Consider the following 18,986-nt stretch of genomic DNA (forward strand, 5'->3'; position numbering starts at 1 on the left):
TACAGACAGGAAGAACAACATATGTGTTCCTTGTCTTTGGTTTGGAGAGAGCAAGCCTAATATACAGACTCTCCTATTTCCATTTGTAAAAGAGCTACAGGAACTTCAAAGTAATGGGATCACCTGGGGAGATGGTTGCACTGCAAAGGTGCATGCACTTGTATGTAGTGCAGATTCAGTTGCAAGGCCACTTCTCCAAAATAAGAAGCAGTTTAATGGCATTTATGGCTGTGACTTCTGTTACCACAGAGGTGGAGGCTCCTATCCATATGTTATTCCTGAACCTCGTCTTCGTACAGAAGTTGAGCATTTTGACAATGCCATGAATGCAACACCTCAGCAGCCCATAATGGGAGTGAAAGGCCCAAGTCAACTAATGAAACTAGACAAATTTCAAATGGTGCAAGGCTTTGTTCCAGAATATCAGCATAGTGTGTGCCTTGGAGTTACAAGACAGCTGACTTCTCTCTGGTTAGATTCCACAAACCATCAGCATGGTTGGTACATAGGCACCCAAACTGAGCAGATCGACAAAGTGCTTAAAAAAATTTCACCACCAACTGAGATCACAAGAGTACCACGATCTATGCAAGAAAGGAAGTTCTGGAAGGCATCTGAGTGGAGGTCGTTTCTTTTGTTTTATGCTTTGCCTGTTTTAAATGGCATCCTCCCCAGAAAATACTGGAATCATCTTTTCCTTTTGGTTTTTGCAGTATATCATCTACTGCAAGAAAGGATCAGAGAGGCCGAGGTGGTGATAGCTGAGCAGGCATTGAAAAAATTTGTCAGGGAGTTTCAGGGGTTATATGGCACAGCTAATGTGTCATTTAATGTGCACCTCATGACACACTTGGCTGCGAGTGTGAGGAACTGGGGACCATTGTGGGCCACGTCCACATTTTCCTTTGAATCTTTTAACGGCACCCTGTTGACATATTTCAATGGCACAACTCATGTCCCTGTCCAAATAATGAAAAGGTACCTTAGGGAGAGGAGTCTCACAAAGAAAGGAGCAACAGTTATGCATAATGCTAATGAGTATGTCAAAGATCTTTTCTATGAACTACAGGGCAGAAAGTGTTCAAGTGACAAATCAGTTCAGATCAGTGCCCATGTCAGAGTTTTTGGTAAATCAGTACAGACAGATGTCTCGGTTTTACACATGCTTGCAATAGATGACCTAATAGGTGTTAGAGTGAAACAAGCCTCCTACTACAACCGTTTCATTGTGAATGGAATACTTTATCACTCTGACACAAACAACCGCCTACAGAAAAGAATCAACTCTGTTGTTGAGTTGCAGAATGGCACATTAGTCAGAATTGTGAATTTGGTCGTTTCTGGTGCAACACACTGTGTTTTGGTCAAGGAGCTTGTTAAGTCTGGAAGGAAGCTGTGCAGAGACACAACACTTAATATTGCATCAAGCTTTGTGTATGAAGTGTCTGAGTGCAATATAGTGTATGCCATCCATCCAGAGTCATTGACACGCAAATGTGTCATGGTTGAATCCAGGGAGAAGGTATATGTTATTCCTCTGCCAAACAACATTGAACGAGACTAATGTGGCATCAAGAAAATTGCCGTACTACTGCCAAGAAGTCCAGAGATTCCCTGAGACCTATTGAATTGACATGTAAATACAATATCTGTACAAATAATGACTGTTCTTTACCTGTTACATAAAGTGACTCTTCTGTCAATCAAGTGTTTGTGCATTGATACATGATGGTAACAGTGTAGATAAACAAAATGAACTTGTCTTTGCAGCATTGTAGCATATGACCCTAGCAGAAATCAGCCTAACAATGTCAATACACTTTCCATTAGTAGGCTACAGTAAATTACTAAATTTCCACTAAAAGTGTTTTTATTTTAGCATATTTCATGACAGTACTTTGATATGCTAATAAAAGTACACTTATATTTTAGTGCACTTTGTTAGTGTACTAAGATTACACTACCAATGAAGTGAAATCAGTGTACATTTTCAAAAATTATACTAACTCTGTATTACAAATAAGCGTACTTACTAAAAGTACACTAAATTACCACTATACATTTTTGTATTTTAACATATTTTATGAAAGTACACTGATATGCCACTAAAAATACACTTATTTTAGAGTGTACTTTATAAAGTGTACAGAAGTCACACTTCTAATGAAGTGAGATCATAGTACACTTTAAAACAGTATACTTACAATTATTTCCCAAAAAAATATACTTCCCATAAGTACACTGAATTGCCACTCTAAGTATGTCACATTTAATACACTTAAAAAAAATAAACTTCTATACAATTTAAAATACATTAACAACAAAGTACACTTTCAAAAAGTACATTTAAAAAATAATTTGATTACTGCTAAATTAGTATACTTACTTTTTGGACTCTTAAGTTGAACTTAATTACATCTTTTTTGAAGTATACTTTTTAAAAGTACATATTAAGTACTCTTTAAATAAAGCACAACAAGTAGAAGCATACTTGTTTTATACTTCATGTACTTCATTCATATTTCCAATACACTAAAGTATACTACTTTTTTACCTGGGCAATATTCATATTATGAATATGAATGTACTAATACATGGTTAGATTCAGTCATTTGTTTGACTAACAGAGAGTAAAAAGTAACACTGAAGCAACTGCAGTTAATTAGATAATTAAATGATTAATTAAGTGGTGATTGAGCATAAATTAGTGATGAACACCTGCTGTTAACAAGCAAAATCACTGAAGGAAAGAGAAACACAAGAGGTGTGTTAAACATCGGCTGCGGCCGGATGTATCCGGTCGGCGAGAGTTGCCGTGTGCAGGCGGGAGAAGCTGAAAGTGAAGACATGAAGTCGGACACTTTCTGCTTCCCGTAGTGACCGCTCACTTGGTTTTTGCCTACTTAACCACAGCTGAAGTGACACAAATGCAATATTTGCCAAATACACAGACTTTTCAGAGACATTTTCATTCAATACTTTATGTATGTATCTGTTTGTACAATAATAATGTTCAACATAAGCCTATACTATCAATAAAGTGGGGTCTAAATTTTTTAATCAGTTTTATTTTGATAAAGATGACACAATATAATATCGCGACTATATAAAAAGATATTTCACTGCTAAAAAATTTTATTTGTGAGCATTAGTGGAACTGAATATGTGAGAATATAGGTGTTCGGGAAGACAAAGAGGTCATTCAGGAAATGAATATGTATTGTGTGAATATGTATTGATTTGTTGGTTTAAAATACCATTTATTGACAAAAACATTAATATATAAAACATTAGACATATTGGTTTGTATACATTGGTTTGTTAAAATATAGGATTAATCAAATATATAATGATTTGTTCACATACACTCACCTAAAGGATTATTAGGAACACCTGTTCAATTTCTCATTAATGCAATTATCTAATCAACCAATCACATGGCAGTTGCTTCAATGCATTTAGGGGTGTGGTCCTGGTCAAGACAATCTCCTGAACTCCAAACTGAATGTCAGAATAGGAAAGAAAGGTGATTTAAGCAATTTTGAGCGTGGCATGGTTGTTGGTGCCAGATGGGCCGGTCTGAGTATTTCACAATCTGCTCAGTTACTGGGATTTTCACGCACAACCATTTCTAGGGTTTACAAAGAATGGTGTGAAAAGGGAAAAACATCCAGTATGCGGCAGTCCTGTGGGCGAAATTGCCTTGTTGATGCTAGAGGTCAGAGGAGAATGGGCCGACTGATTCAAGCTGATAGAAGAGCAACTTTGACTGAAATAACCACTCGTTACAACCGAGGTATGCAGCAAAGCATTTGTGAAGCCACAACACGCACAACCTTGAGGCGGATGGGCTACAACAGCAGAAGACCCCACCGGGTACCACTCATCTCCACTACAAATAGGAAAAAGAGGCTACAATTTGCAAGAGCTCACCAAAATTGAACAGTTGAAGACTGGAAAAATGTTGCCTGGTCTGATGAGTCTCGATTTCTGTTGAGACATTCAGATGGTAGAGTCAGAATTTGGCGTAACCAGAATGAGAACATGGATCCATCATGCCTTGTTACCAGTGCGCAGGCTGGTGGTGGTGGTGTAATGGTGTGGGGGATGTTTTCTTGGCACACTTTAGGCCCCTTAGTGCCAATTGGGCATCGTTTAAATGCCACGGCCTACCTGAGCATTGTTTCTGACCATGTCCATCCCTTTATGGCCACCATGTACCCATCCTCTGATGGCTACTTCCAGCAGGATAATGCACCATGTCACAAAGCTCGAATCATTTCAAATTGGTTTCTTGAACGTGACAATGAGTTCACTGTACTAAAATGGCCCCCACAGTCACCAGATCTCAACCCAATAGAGCATATTTGGGATGTAGTGGAACGGGAGCTTCGTGCTCTGGATGTGCATCCCACAAATCTCCATCAACTGCAAGATGCTATCCTATCAATATGGGCCAACATTTCTAAAGAATGCTTTCAGCACCTTGTTGAATCAATGCCACGTAGAATTAAGGCAGTTTCTGAAGGCGAAAGGGGGTCAAACACAGTCTTAGTATGGTGTTCCTAATAATCCTTTAGGTGAGTGTATGTTGGTTTTGAGTTGTGCAACAATCTTTAACCCACCCACTGTTATTATGAAATCAAAGCAAGGCTTTTGTGAAACTTTAAGGTTCAGTTTCACAGACAAAAAAAAAAAAACCTAGCACTGACATATTTTAAGATGTGTCAGTGCAAGTTGCTTTCAGTTAAAACAGCTCAAACATGCATTTCAGTCTGGGACTAGTGTAAGCCTTGTCTGTGAAACCAGGGGTAAATGAACTGAACCAACTGATTCTCAAAAATGATTCAGTGTGTTGATGCCCTGGAGACTGGTTCACCAGAAGGAGTCACTATCACCTCAGAGTAAGAGGGTTCCCAGTTTGCATGTTCTTTTTACCTTCTTTCTTGTTCACAGTGATTTGTATTTCTTGGTCACATTTAAAAAACTAAAGACTATTTCCTGCTCATTTTGAGTCATAGTGTTTGGAAGCAGCTTTGAATTAATTATCTTTACTGACGCTAAACATTGTGCAACACATGATCCCGGTCTGAAAGCGTCTGATCTCAGGGATTGGCTGTTTGTTTAACTGCAGCAGTGAATGTGTGGGAATGCAGTCGGACAGATAACTTTACTCCGTTGAGTTTGAGCGAAATCTCAAATTTTCCTTCGACTTCCATTGATTCCGCTCTTCATTTGTGGAGGGGGACTTTAATTAATTGAATTAGTAATAATAATTTATCTCATTTATTTAGACTTTCATGGTTTGACTTTCAAAAGTTTAATCTAGCTTGTATTGTGTTCATGGGGCATTAAAGAGTGTTTGTGTTTGCGATTATTTTCTCAGCACAATATATAGTTAAATAGCTAACATGAGAGAAAGAAAAACTTTCTTTCTTATATATTTTGAGCTTTCTCAGTTTAAATCATATAAATTGAGCACATGCTTTGCATTATAAAACCGAAGCAAATGGCAAACTGAACTAAAGGAGAAGCAAAAGGTTTGCAAATTAATAAAGGAAACTGCATAAAGCAGAAAAAAAGTCAAATTTAATTTAAATTAAAAAGTTAACAGACATAACTCAAGCTTGAGAAGAAAAACCCAATGGGTGTGTTTTGGTGTGTGAGTGTTTATTCTTTGTATAATGGCAAGTCAGGAGAGACTCTTTATGTTCGTATTATTTGCAAATCTGCATTGTCTTCAAAGTCTGTTGGACGGACAACTTGAAAGCAGCAACGTTCATTTGTATGGCCATTATTAAGTCAGTACGTTTTTTGAACAAGTATATATGACTGTGTTTAGATTTATGTATATTCATTTTGAAGACATTTTAAATTAGTACAGGACAAGTGAAATGATTCATCACAAGTAGACAGCATTATAAAAAGTAAAGAGTAGGACTACACTTCTCGATTACGTATGTCCACTCACAGGCAAAATGCGAAGGAGAAGCATGTCTCAACCTCATGAAAGTAAGTACTGAGTAACTCATGCAATCTCTATTTATCTATCATCGATCAATCTATATATCTGTCTGTGTATCTATCTATCTATCTATCTATCTATCTATCTATCTATCTATCTATCTATCTATCTATCTATCTATCTATCTCTGTCTGTGTATCTATCTATCTATCTATCTATCTATCTATCTATCTATCTATCTATCAATCTATCAATCTCTGTTCATCTTATTTACAGTATCAGATCTGTATATTATGTTGTTGGGAATGACTGGAGCAGGAAAGAGTGCGTCAGGAAACACCATCATGGGCAGAGAAAGAAATACATTCAGTGAGTCTGAGACCAGGATCTGTACACCAGCACATAAAGTGGTGGACGGACAAACAATCACTGTGATCGACACTGTAAGACTCTCTGACACATCAGAGTTAAAAACCAAAATCGAGCAGATATTTGACTGTAAACGTCATGGTGTTGATGTGTTTCTGCTGGTGATCAAACTGGGTGAGACTTTCACAGTGTGGAGAACAGTAAAGTTGTGAAATGGATCCAGGAGAAATTTGGCAAAAAGGTCTTAAATCACATAATAGTGCTCTTTACTCACGTAGATCAGTTACATGGGACATTATAGAGAGACATTTGAGTGAACGTGAAACACTGCGGTCAGTAGTTGATCAGTGTTCAGGAGGTTTTCATGTTTTTAAGAACAAAGATGAAGATCAATATCAGGTCACTGAGCTTCTGAAAAAGATAAACAAACTGAGAGAGAAGAATGGACACAGGAGATACACTGCGCAGGACTATAAAGAGACTCAGAATGCAATTTTTACCATAAAATATGGTACTATAGGAGTAGCAGCAGCAGCAATAATAATAATAGCTGATAAGATTAGAGCTGTAAAAAACACAACATTAATAGGAGCATTAATAGGAGCAACGTGATGTGCAGTTTATTTTTTGTGCTAAAAAATTAGAATTTTTTTAAAAAAGGGACTAAGTAAAATCATGAATGTGGTGAAGCAGAGCGCCGCCAAGAGAAGTGGGAGCGGAGCAAGGCCGGTGAAAAACACCTGCACGACAAAACCGCCTCGAGTCCCACGGAGGAGCTCTGGAAGGATACATGGAGGGACAGTGAAAGACATTTTATGTTGATGGTTTTGGTGTTTTATTTGGCAGTCGGCAGGAAGACCACTGTTGCTTGTTTCTTTAGTTGCTAAAATTTGTGATTAAAATTTAAGTTAAACATTTGCCGGGTCCTGCCTCCTCCCCTGAATTGGTTACAGTAAATACATAAAATACAAATAAAGGTAAGACATTTGAAATCAAAACATCCGAATCCCAAATAAAGTTTGTGATCTGTGGGGGTGAAAAACAGAGACATTTGTAAACTTTAAAGCAAACTTTTCATGGCTTCATTATAACTGTCAGTTACTTAATTTAATACATTTTTCTGACTAATTATTTTTATGCAGGCAGGAATTTATGACTAAAACGGGGACCAGGATCTAGTTTGTTCTCCAAATTAAGATATTAAGTTACTCTTTTCTTGTTATCCCAGCTAACAGGGAATTGTTCTCAAAACTTTAGCTAACATTCTAGCATGGTTTCTCTCAAAGTTATGAACAAACATTCTTCCAGTAACGCTAATAGAGTGTTCCTTCAACGTTATCTTTAATAATGGACTCAAAAGGTTAATACAGAATCATTATTTATACATTGTTTATACACAGGAAAATTCCCAGCGTTAAATTAACTCTCCTCCGACTACACTCTAGTTCTCTGTAATGGTATTGAGTTGCTGAGTAATGGTCCCACTCTAAAGAGTGTTAAAGTAACTCTGAAGAGTTAAAGTTAATGAGTTAATTAAATCTGTGAAGATCTCAGCAGAGGAGGATTAAACAACTCCACAAACAGCATTACCAGCTTCACTTATTACTAACCAGACTGACTTTATTTCTGTCAGACGTCTACAGAAGCTCTTATTGAGAATTAACGGAGGTTTGGTTGTTGATGTTTTATTGAAAATGTTTGTTTACCATTATGGTGATCAGTGTGTGCTTTAGTTGGCAGTTTGACTTGGCTTTTTATGGTTTCGGCATAGGCTAAATGACAAATTTCAGCATTAAAACAGTCTCTGTATTGTTATGTTGTGTGTGGGACAATATTGTTGTGTAGCAGCACTTATGATGCAAACAGTTGTCACAGTATGTTCAGTGTGTTTAGTTTTTATGGACTTTAAGTTTGTTTTCATTTGTCATGTGTCTTTGTTTGGATTCCCACCACTCGTTTGTCTCCTTGGTTACTGTTATCATATGTGTCAGCTGTGTGTGATCAATTATCCTCGTTTGTGTTCCTTCTTAAGTTGTTCCCTCACCTGCACTCCTGATTGGTCTCATGTGTTGGCTGTTTGTTCTTAATGTTATATTAAATCTTACAGTATGTCATCTCATGCTTGTCTTCGTCTTCTGTGGAAACTGGCACTACAACAGTAAGTTCAGCCGTCTGAATTTATTAAATTCTTGCATTCAGAATTGAACAACCAGTGGACTTCAAAGTATCATATAGTCATATACTGTAGGTAAATAAACTAAATGGCATAAATACAATAAACTGTGCTACCCCTTTGATTAACCGCATTGGTGAAATTCTACAAATACATTTTCATGTTGATTTGAATACAAGAATAAAACAGCATCACAGTAGAAACATTTAAACCATAAGCATTAAACTGAAAAGCTCATAACAGATGAGAACAAATTGAATAAGTATCATGGATGAATGTGACAATTGTAATAAGCAAAATTCAGATAAAAAACAACCACCACTTATTTACCCATACTATGTACATACAAGAAAATTTTGATTTATTTACAACAAAATTAAGCCCTTGAATTGAATCATTGTCATGCTGAATATTTTTTTTTATCCTGTTATTTGTGTTACTGTGTCATCTATCTACAACCACTGCAACAATTACAATAGTCATGCATACAAATGAGCAAAAATGTCCTAATCTTTCTTAGCAAATCTTTCATAGATTGCAGTAACTCCAGCTGCAGCTGCTCCAGCAATGATCAGTACTGGTGCTACGGCTATCCCTGCTGCTCTCCGTACGACGACTCCTGCTACAGCTGCTTTTCCTGCTGGTCCAACTTTTACTCCAATATCATGTAGTTTACGTAAATAATTTTTGAGTATGTTTTGAAACATCTCACTGGTGTAGTACCACCATCCATTTTCCTCTGCCATCTTCTCAATCTTCTCCAGCAGTTCAGTGACCTGAGAGCGGTTCTTCATGTCTTCATTGTTAAATGAGTGAAATCTGCCAGCAAAACTCTCAGTAAATGCCTGTAGATCTGGAGTCTCTCTGATATACTCGTCTAATGATCCACCCTTCAGATGATCAGCGTGAGAAACACATGAGGACCAGGAACTGACATGTAGACACACTTCTCTAATTCAGTTTTCATCTTATCTTCTGGTGCATCAATCAGTCCTGGAGTGTCGATTATTTTCATGCTCTTTCCAGCCACATATGCTTCCCGTAGTTCATAGGATTTATTCGCAGAATTTGTTGAATTTCTCCTCTCAAAACTCTTTTGGCCCAGGATGGTTTTGACTGAACTGCTCTTTCCTGATCTAGTTTTACCCAGCAGGAAAATCCTTGGTTTTCCAGACCCTGACAATCAGAATGACAAATAAAACAGAGTGATTATAGACCCCTTTTGCGCCGACGTCACAGTTACGTCACGACACTAGCTGGAGGCAAAACAAAGTGAAAACTGGAGGCGGCCAATACAAACCAGCACAGATTCGGCTACATAATAAGGAGCTTAAATTATTATTATTATTATTATTAAATGTCATCTTGTGTTGTTTGGTGCAAGAATGGATGAAAAATAAATATGCATTTTCTGGAAATGTTATTTCTAGAAAATATTCACATCATTAAAATCGCACCGTAATGTCACTCTTCACATTGTCGTCTTCTTGGCGCTGGCTCGGCAGAACTGCGGATCGTACATGACCATTCAGCACATAGTTATAGGCAACTAAAGATTTATATGTTTTTCTTTACGATCGGTTTCTCTATAAGTTAGGTGTAGAAGTCAGGCCACTCAACCAAGGTAACGTTAATCCTGTCAGATCGTCCATGCATTGAGTGAGCGTGTAACGGCTACGGGTCGGCCAATCTGGTTCCGTCGGTTAAAATGAACTTTTGCAAATAACAATCGCGGTCCTGGACAGTGAGTGACCTTACACATTAAGATAAAATCGGATTTTCTCCAGTCATTGTTAAAAAACAAGCTAACAAAACTTGCTAACTAGCATTAGTGAAGCGGCCAGAGGGATCGTTCTGCCTCCACCTAAGCTCCGCCCAAATAAAAACGTCACCATATTCACCAACTGAAAAGGGGTCTATACAGACATAAAAAAAACTGTAATAAACAAGTAAACTAAACAGATTTAATATCTATACCAGTGGTTCTCAAACCTGTCCCAGGTGCACCACCAGCCCTGCACATTTTGTATGTTTCCATATATCTGACACATCCATTTCAGGTCTTGCAGTCTCAACTAATGAGCTCATGAGTTAGATCAGGTGTGATAGATGGTGGAGACATACAGACTGTGCAGGGCTGGTGGTACTCCAGAACAGGTTTGAGAACCACTGTATGAAGTGAATCATAGTAAGTGGGAGAGGACAGATCCAGAGGAACTCGAATATATTTTATTCTTGCTCTGATGTTTACATAATGGTGGTATTTTGATTAAATGACAGAAAGATAAACACTTACAGAACTTTTCTCTATTGATTATCCTTCCCTGAGCTTCTTGGTACATCTCATTAGTGTAGTGCTTCCCTCCATTTCTCTCCACCATCTTCTCAATCTTCTCCAGTAGTTCAGTGACCTGAGAGCGGGTCTCCATGTCATTATTATTAAATGGGTGAAATCTGCCACCGCACTCATTAACAAGAGCCTGAAGATCTTTACTTTCACTGATATACTTATCTAATGATTGATCCAGTGCATCAGCGTGAGTGAACAGAACGATGGTGTGACGAACAGCTTCTTCTCCAAAGTTCTTCTGAATCCATTTGACTGTGTTTTTCTCTTCATCTGTGAATCTCACATCCAGTCTGATGACCAGCAGAAACACATGAGGACCAGGAGCAGACATCTCTACACACTTCTCTATCTCTTTCTTCAGATGCTGTTCTGACATTGTTGTATCAAACAGGCCTGGAGTGTCGATGACTGAGATGGGCCGTGCACCCATATTTATTAAGTGCCTATCACAGGTTTTAGTAACTGACTGTGGTGAACCAGATTTTTTAAAACACTCTCGACCCAGGATGGTGTTTCCAGTTGAACTCTTTCCTGATCCAGTTTTACCCACCAGAACAATCCTGAGTTCAGATGAGGCTGATACTGCGAATAAAATTATAATATCTGGGATTAAACAGAGCGGTTACAGATTATATTTTGATGGCAACATGTTGTTTAGCCAGTATATGGAAATATTGATGCAGTGGGATTTGTGAATGTGTAATCAAAACAAAACAAAAACTTAAAGCTGCACTTTCCAAAACATCTGCTTTTCAAGATGCACATATAAATTTGTCTGATCCTGGACACGATCGTGGGCAAATAAAATAATATTAAGATAAAATTAATGTTTATATTTTGAGACAAAGGTCTTCTTAAAGGGGTGGTTGATTATGATTTGTGTGTAATAGTGTGTAATGTCGCTGTTTGAGCATAAACAACATCTGCCAAGTCACGATGTGACATCACCAACCCTAGAATTTACATAAACCCCGCCGATGTATAGATTATCATGACAGAATATGGTAATTAATGATTAGAATATAGTTAACTCCACATCAGCTACATAAATTTAAAACATAAACAAAAAAGTTTTTGAAATTTGCATGACACAAGCTGTTGAAGCTCCGCCCATCTGTGCCGGGAGCTGCAGCTCATTTGCATTTAAAGGGACAGACACAAAAACGGTGGGTTTTTGCTCACCCTCAAAATGTGACAATTTTAACTGTAAAAAATATATCTGTGGGATATTTTGAGCTAAAACTTCACATACACACTCTGGGGACATCAAATACTTATTTTACATCTTGTGAAAAGAGCATTATACCACCCTTTAATGATTTTTTCAGTTTTGTTCAAGGCAATGAAAGCAATAGTTTTTCAATAACTGAGGAATATCTTTAGCCACTTATTTAAAATTGGAATTTCTCTGAAATATAAAATCTTTGGAGACTTTTGGGATATTGTAAGTACACAACTGCAGGAAATATATCACACTGTGCAAGTAATTTTAATTATAATACATATTGTACCTTTAAACATTATTAAAAACATATTATTTTAGCTATTGAAGAAAATGAACCACTTTTATGACTTATTTTTAAAATCTATTGTTCTATCAATGTTCAATACACACATATATATATATATATATATATATATATATATATATATATATATATATATATATATATATATATATATATATATATATATATATATATATATATTCTGCATTCATACAGTTTGGGAATAGTGAAAAGCAATTTTTTTTTTTCTTAGCCCTGTTGTACCAATAGTTTTGTCTCTCTTTTCACACCCTGTGGCTTTCCAGTTTCCATCTTTCACTGTCTGTTTTTTTTATATTACCGTCGGCATCAAGCTAAGCTTAAAATATATTTACACAACAAGCTAATCAAAATAAATACACAGGCTAATATTAACAAAACTAGAAACAGGTGTGCAACATAAACAGAAACTATGGAAACAAACTGGTGAATAAAGTAATAGAAGGAAATATTGGAAAATGGAAATACAAACCAAAAGTCCTTAAAACTGAACATAAAGTGATATTTAAAGCAATTTAAGGCAGGAGGTGTTTTAAAAAAAATATTCATTTATGCAATCAGATGAGAATTGTCTGGCACAAAAACAATGATCTCAAATGGGGTGACAGCATTAAACTTTACTTTAATACTTTTTTTTATATTTTAATACCTTTTTACTTTACATTAATAAAGTAAAACAGTTTTTTACTTTACTTCAATAAAACTTTTTTTTACTTTAATACTTTTTACTTTAATACAGCATTAATACTTTTATACAACAAAAAAAGACAAATTAAACATAAGAAAAAGCATTTCACTAAATAAATTGGTACAATTAGAATTTATGAAAATTATATTTAACATAACTTTGAAGACTTTTATATATCTATGTTGTGACAGTGTGCTATGGTAAATCTCTGAATGTTGCTGGAAGAGGAAGCAAAAAATTACTTATGTTGACAGAAGTGAAACGATATCTACTTACTAAATTAATAAATTCCATTTTGTTATTAGAGGTAGTACGAAGATACAAAATTCAAATTGACATATTTATTGATATTTTAAAATCAGTGAATGTACTGAAAATGTCCAGGTTACCTACTGTATGCTATTTTAACAAGTAAATGTACTTACCTGTGTCACTCATTGTCTTTATTTTTTAGTTTGGGTTCTTCTAGGAATGCTGCAAATCATTGAATCGCATGTGTCATTATTAGTTTTAAGCACAAATGGTCCTTTCAAAACATAATAACCTACTGTAAACACAAATAGTTCAAACTGAAGTGAAACCTTTGTATTGTTGCTTAAGCTTCTGTCATGTAAACCCAATGGTTGAATGTCACAATTGTAACCTTTGTCTCTTTGAGTATCTTTCCAGATCATAATATTGTGTAAAACTGTAAAAGTAAGAACCCTGTAAAATCCTTTTTACCCTGTAAAAAGTAAGAACTTTGAACATTGTTAATTCCCCGCAAATACTGTAAATCCAATCATAAAAAAACATAATTATATAAATAAAAAGTATTCCAAACTGCAATTGTAATTAGCTCCAGTTTTTTTTTAAAGCCTATTATACTCTACAAATGATGTCATGAGAACACATTAGATCACCAAATGCATGTCTGTTAACCGCATTACATTTCAAAAATGTACATGGCATCTATAGTGATGATGTGGTAGCATTGTTATTTAAGTTGTAGACAAACTTACAGCTAGTAGAGAAACGCTGCAACTGGATAATGCTGAGAGACTCAATTCACACACACCCGATCTGTTTTCAGTTTTATGTCGCTTTGTTAACATGGCAAATATTTGTATTGCCAATAACCTATTGGCAATAGGTGAGGTGCAATATCTCTAAGCTTCAGTTTAAAATGCAAATATTCAGTTTAAGACATGATAAATATTCATATGGATATAACATTAACAGGTAAGCTGTATACACATAAAATGGTTTCAAATTTCAATGCTTTGACATTTAAAGGATCAAAGTCTGTTATTATATCTAGACCTACTGGCCTACATTTTTTTAAGAGGTAAAGGTGTCCTTTCATGAATATCTTACAGACTTCGACAGATGCAGGAGATATTTTCCATTCTTGTAAACAATATTGTTGCAGTTATTTCTGTGAAGAGGATAAATGTTGTTATGTATACTGGTCAATTTACTGTCCATGTATTAATTGCTCTGTGTAGGTAGCCTACTTAACTAAAACAATGGAAAATTCAGTATATCATATTTCAATTACAAAGTACAATTCGAAGAAAAGAAACAGAAGATTTTGCACACATTTTTGTGCTTCATCAGCAGTAGGCCTAATCATATCAGTCATGAAATCAGAGACCATGACTTCAATGACTTCCACTGTTGGATCAGCCAAGGCCTGGTGTGAAGATTGGCTGGGATGATCGCGTTCTGTGAACATGGGTCAAGTACAGAGAAAGACACAGAGTAGAAGTCGGAGTGATAACAACATTATGTAACGGGAATATATTATCTAAAAATAATTATTATTTTTGGCGGACTTTTATTTTGACGGATGGACCGGTTTTCGCCGTTCATTTATTGTGTGTGCTGCGAGAGGATAAGAAGAAGAGCGCGGTGTATGAGAGTGTCGCACAGGAAAAGTAAGTGTTGTGTCGTGTTCGAGAAGCTCGTTCGATAAAGTTACTTTAACAGAAGTTATTAGAAGATTTAGTCGAAAAACTGCCGTATGTTGCAGTTGGTGCTGAACATAGTTTCGAGAAAATTTGAGTTTCAGATTATTTTGTGTCACCCTAGCTGCCATCCATAGACATCTCAGTTGATTCATCTCAGTTTGATTCATTTGCTGTTTGATTCATTTTTGATACATTTAATTTTGGGACATTTCATTGAGCTTGAGTCGAGTGATTCAACTATGCTATCTCAAGTTAATGAGCAGGCAATGTTTCTAACGCTGATTTCCGTTTCCGTAGCTTTGCCTGCTTCTCAAGTATGTCTGGGATCTGCTTTAGACCACGTTATTGATGCTAGCGGGCTAAAGCTAGTAGCGAATGTTCGGAAAGTTTGAGGAACATTTTCATATTATTTGCCCAAAATCTATTTATTAAATTTAATCAATTCATTAAATCGGTAATAATAATTTATAACATTTATTTATTCTTGCATTTATTTATTTATATAATTAATAAATATTAATAATAAAAACAAAATAACTTACCAAACTGATCGATCTGAGAGTTTATGGTTTTATAAATGAAACCAAACATATTATAGCCTGTTTGCAAAGAAAAGCACTTCAGAAGTACAGGGTGTGTGTATATTTGCTAATGTTTATGTTTGTGTGGGATTTATGATGGGTAGGGCTTCTAATTTTCATCTTGTGTCTTTGTAAATGGTACTTACACATGTTGACATTTTAAATATTAACTTAAAATCACTCATCCAACATATATATAATTTAAAAAAATGAACTCTTTATAAAAAGTATTAAAATAGTGGCCAATGTACTGTGTTAATATAAAGGATTTTTTTTTAAATTATAGATTTCTCACAGGTGTTTTAACAAAGGAAAGACACGCTGAAATTACAGGTCCAAAATTTGTATAAACAACAACACAACATTTCGACCAGTCAGGTCTTCATCAGGCACAATACCCTTGTGGAGTGAGAGGAAACTCTTTATAAGCACAGGTGATAACATTAATTAAAAACAAAACGCAAGAAAATGAGACAAATGATTTTTCCCAGTTAACATATTTTTGTTATAAGAATGTTCTCAAAATATTCAGTGTTGGTTCTGGGAACGTGAAACATGTCCAGTTTTCTTGACGTTAGAGGAACGGGTTTTTGAAGGTATAATGTTCCTCAAACGTTCTTTCAACTTAAATTTGATTTACAATTCAACATAGGAACGAGGATTTGTAACATTCCAAGAACATAAAAATGTCCAGTTTCCTGAATGTTACTAGAATGTTATTTGAAGTTTAGTGTGATGTTCCTGAAACATTCTTTCAATCATTCAAACCCCTGCTGTAAACAATCACTGAAAGAGAGAGAAACAAGAACACAAACTACAACTTTATTCAGACACAGCCTTAGATGAACTGAAGAGAAAATACATTAAATTCAAATTACCAGCTTCACTTATAACTAACCAGAATGACTTTATTTCTGTCAGAGATCTACAGAAGCTCTTAGTGAGAACTAACAATGTTTAGATGTTGATGATGGAAGTATGTGATTTCTGATGCAGCCATAGTATTTATTTTTCCTTGCTGATCAAACCTGAGGCGACATTAAAACAAAACTAAGTTCTAAGGCATTTCCAGATCAACACTGTCCTCTAGTGGCCAGGAGCATTTCTGTTGAGTTGTGATTTGAATCTTCTAAATGTTTGCTTTGAAATTTTCTACGGTTCAGATGCAAAATATATCAACTAAGAAAACAGGGATAAAAATTGTGAAATGTATAAATATATTATGTGTTTGACATCTCTGTTGCTTGTGCAATCGACACATTTAGTTTGAAGGCATAATTTACAGAAATAATTGCACAAACAGATTGGAAACATCCCTGCAGAACAGTCCGTTTATTCATTTTAAATAACTTTTTTTTCCATTGAAGATGTAGACGATCACATGGGTATCTAAATATAATTCATGCAAGCAAAACATCTTTGCATATGAGCACAGATTATTACATGTCTTTCTTTTGATTTATATAGATTGATGCAGGTTTTGTATGTTTTGTATGAAATCGTTTTCAGGGATGCACAAAGGTCAACTGCAAATCTCCACTAACTTCTAAAACATCAATCTCCTCTGTATCATTTTTGCGACGGCTGTAAGTGTGAACTTGTTTACCGTTCACAAACACCTCGTATTTATCAGAACTGCAACAAATGGTGACCTGAAATGCACATTCAAGGAAAAGATGTGAAATCATATCCTATTTCACAAACAGATAAGATAGCCCTTATAATGTATATTATGTGAAAACATTGTGCATGCATGAATATTGATACTATTTTGTGATGTAAAATATTCCAACCACTATTGTATCCATTTGAACAGAAATGCCTTATACAGCTCCCTGCAACATCTTCAGTTCATGAAGTTGGATGTCAGACAGACTCTGCATACAGCAAAACAGCGGCCGTACAGATATCACCAAAGATGCGATCAGTGGGCACGCAACTTTCTGTTGGTACACTGAGGGATGTCCTCGTAAGAAGCAAAGGTATGTAGTCTAGACATGAAATATCAGTAGTGGTGTTACACTTTTCAAAAATGAGGCGGTGCTCTTCCTTGGTGCAACACATTTATTTCTGTATGAAAGTACGAAAAAGACAGGTTAGAGCAGGAACACTCTCTGTAGCATGTACACTCGAACTCACTCATTACATACTGAGCGCTCTTTTTTTCTCTACTAGCGTCAGTTTCCTTAACAGTATAAAAAATTGTGTCTCAAAGAATAAGCATTTATTCATATTCATGACACTGACTGGACATACCATCACACTATCCTTAAAGTTACCTTTTTTAAACCCATTAACACTATAACACAATAAATCTAAACATGTTCAATACTCACTCTTCCACTGTGCAGAGGCAAGTATAGTAGATAACGTTAAAGTATCACATTACACTCTGTTAACCAAGATACAGGCGAGTAAGGTACAAACTCTATACTCAAACATTGAGAATTACAATTCAGTATATAGCTACATTACTCCAGCATTTATAATTGTTTAAACTTTTCTCAATGCTCTTTTTATAATTGTATGCATTACTTTAAATCACAGTTTTAACCCAATACCGGTTTCTATATTTTAACATTACATCCTCAGCAAATGGATAATAAAATCATTAACACACCGAGTCTGATTTCTTATTACTAATGCACCATGAAATGCTCTTTTTACAGTTAATGGCTGATGGAATGACTCGCAATAAAGTTAACACGTGAGTGGGGTGATTATGGCCTATTCACACGTGTGCGCTTTAGTTTCACTTCTCTAACACTACACACGACTATTTCTGTGTGAATCATGGTATTTTTAAACACTAACTACTCATTTTCACTCTTGCAGAAAGTTACGATCTTTTATCAGGATTGTTAAAATGATCGCCCGCCATTTTAGGTGCAAAAACTCTGAACTAGGGATGGGACGATTACCGGTTTCACGATAAACCACGATAAAATGTCCTGGCGGTTAGTATTATCGTTTAAAATTCAATTATCATAAAAACCGTGTTTGATTATCGTGATTTTGAAAACTCGCGGTAAATTCTGTCCAGCCAGAATCAGTCTGACGCAGGCGCGAGCAGGCGCGCAGATGCAATGTTGTTTTTTTTGCGCGAGAAGACATGGCGGAAGGCAGTGACAGCGCACGGGAGATTTTTCAGCCATTAAAGAGGACAAAATGGGAGGTATGGTCGTATTTTGGCTATTACAAGAGTCCCGAGGGCAATTTAATCGAGGATGGGCATCCTGTCTGCAAATCTTGCAAGAGGAAAGTCGCTGCAAAAGGGGGAACACGTCAAATCTGCTAAGTCATCTAACGTTACGTGACAACCACCCACTGAGTTAATTTTTACCTTAATACCACAACTAAC

General features: G+C 35.9%; 1 pseudogene; it reads right to left on the bottom strand.

Annotated features, from left to right (window-relative positions):
- Nucleotides 1–8,972: 8,972 nt before the first annotated feature.
- On the bottom strand, nucleotides 8,973–13,530 carry LOC130105937 (GTPase IMAP family member 8-like; annotated as a pseudogene).
- Nucleotides 13,531–18,986: the final 5,456 nt, after the last annotated feature.

The sequence above is a fragment of the Rhinichthys klamathensis genome, unplaced genomic scaffold (genome assembly GCF_029890125.1).
Source record: "Rhinichthys klamathensis goyatoka isolate OS25496 unplaced genomic scaffold, OSU_Roscu_1.1 h1tg000330l_1, whole genome shotgun sequence".
In the NCBI taxonomy this organism is placed as follows: domain Eukaryota; kingdom Metazoa; phylum Chordata; class Actinopteri; order Cypriniformes; family Leuciscidae; genus Rhinichthys; species Rhinichthys klamathensis.